Raw genomic sequence first — 2331 nt, forward strand, 5'->3', positions numbered from 1 at the left:
AAGATGTCATCCCATCTCCTTAAAAATGTTATAACCGATAATTTCCAGAAAAACCATTTACATAGTTTAAATCTTTCTGCATAAAACTGTATTATGGGATGAGCAAATATGGGATAGTCTAAGACATAAAAACAAAACAAAACTCAACTTATTCAGCATGAATGCTCTTTTGACAGACAGAATGAAGAATTAAGAATCACACCCCTTGGGCCCGCCGAGTGGCTCAGTTGATTAAGACCTCGCTCAAGAGTGCGAGCTCTGAGCAACAGCGGTTGGAGTCCTGGCCCGAGCTGAGCAACCACTGAGCTGCCAACAGGTGGCAGGATGGCTCAGCTAAAAAAAAATATATTAAAAAAAATAATAATAATAATCACACCCCTTAATGAGCTGTTCCAAGGAATTGAAACTTGATAATTTTTGGAGAGGTAAATACTTCATGATAAAGTCTTCTTACACAGGATGGTTTAGTTGTGATTGTTTAGGATTGCTCTTGCAGGCCAATATTTATGATGATTTCAAAAAATAATAAGTCATCATTGTACAAAGGCATAGACTTTTCTACATAGATTTTTCTACCAATGAAAATATGTAGATACTGATCTGATCTCATCACTTAGGCCAGTTAATAAAATAAGAAATGCATAAATAAAGATAAGATAAATGCATAATAAAAATAAGAAATGAAAAAAAGTTAAAACTAAAACATAAGCATCATGTGATTACCTGACTTACAAAATTAGAATTTTCCCTGAAACCAGAGAGTATTGCTCCTCAATTGTTATTATAAATTTGAGTTTTTCATAGCTAAGACAATATATTTAACTAAATAATACAAAATATTTAACCAAAGAGTTCAAAATGAAATTATCCAAATTACCTACTTATCGTTTTATACTATATATAGTAATTACTTTCAAAAAATCCATTTAACTTTTATCTAGGGGGATAATTACTTTCACATCATAGCTAAATCACAAGGATATTCAAAACTTTGAAAAAAAAATTCATGCCTAAGAAATGAGAGAGAAAAAGCTCTAAAACACATAAGAGACAGTCTTCTACCCTTTTAACAATCCTTATCATAGTATGAACTTTTATTAACAGTTAATAGTCAAATGTATTCCAGTCCTGGATAGTTACAGCCTCTGATGATCTGGTCTTTTTATAATGAAATTATTAAGTGAAACATTGAAAAACATCAGATCAATAGGGACTCTGGTTTTATGGTGAGGTTTATATTTTTTGTGAAGTCCAAGGACAGACAGCTAAAATATGGATATTCCAATAAAGACTGAAGCAATAACTTCTGCTGGCATGTCTTCTGAGTCTCTATTTCCCCCATTGATCTTCACCCAAATAGTAAAAGTAATACAATTGCAATTGAGTTTACTGTTATCAAAGGCAGTCTCATCATGGTTGTTCCAGATCAAATAAGGTTCATCAGCTGAGACTTAATTCCTGGCTCCTTTCCGAATCCAAATCTGCCAATTCCTTGGTCTGTTCCCCACCCAGCCAGTGTTCTTGAGGAAGCGCTCCTCCTGCGGTGTGGCGATGGCACTGACATAGAGCAGGGACCCCTGCAGCAGCAAGTACAAGGTGAAGGCCATGGTTGCCGGAGCCACCCAGAGGCCCCCTTCTCTCTTTCATTTCCATTCTTCAATCTCTCTCTTGCTCTCACTCTCCTTTTTTGTCTTCCTTTTAGCCACAACTTAACTGACTTCCTGTTTCTCTCTTTCCCTACTCTCCCCCCTTTTTTCTTTCTAAGCATTCCTTGATGAACCTGGAAGGGAACTAAAAGGAACCCCATGAAATCCTAGGCTGGAAGAAAACATGGGTGGAAGCAGTTCTGATCTCAGGCAGCCACTATATTTGATTTGTAGCTGATCTGAGATGTAGGAAAAGATTTTCAATTACAAAACTCATGAAGTGTAAGGATGAGGGAAACTGGCTGCATTTTAAGTTTGACTAATGGTTTCAGAGTGCTTTAAAATGGCATTTGCCAACCTTCCTTTCTTCCTCTAATCCTCAGATCCATGAGTTTTTATGGGAAACATAATCCACTTTTCTGATTCATTTACACTTAGCTCATCTGAGTATTGTTTTGTAAAAACCATCTGAAGTCCAAGAAGTTTTACGAGATCTTTAAAGACTTGTTTTTTGAACCAGAAAATTGTGTACTGTCAATATAAATGGACCTTGAAACCTATGGGGTTCTGGGTCCAGAACCCATGGCATTTAACTGGGTCTGGAATTGGCAAAGGATGGTCTACATGCCTGACAGACACTGAATTTTCACTTTCAGAATAATAGTGAATGTTTTAGATGAGTGAC

At 36.2% G+C, this 2331-nt stretch overlaps 1 pseudogene; it reads right to left on the reverse strand.

The window, feature by feature from the left end:
- Positions 1-1348: 1348 nt before the first annotated feature.
- LOC109388789 (immediate early response 3-interacting protein 1 pseudogene) lies at positions 1349-1607 on the reverse strand (annotated as a pseudogene).
- Between the last annotated feature and the right edge of the window lie 724 nt (positions 1608-2331).

The sequence above is a fragment of the Hipposideros armiger genome, unplaced genomic scaffold (assembly GCF_001890085.2).
Source record: "Hipposideros armiger isolate ML-2016 unplaced genomic scaffold, ASM189008v1 scaffold_207, whole genome shotgun sequence".
NCBI lineage: Eukaryota > Metazoa > Chordata > Mammalia > Chiroptera > Hipposideridae > Hipposideros > Hipposideros armiger.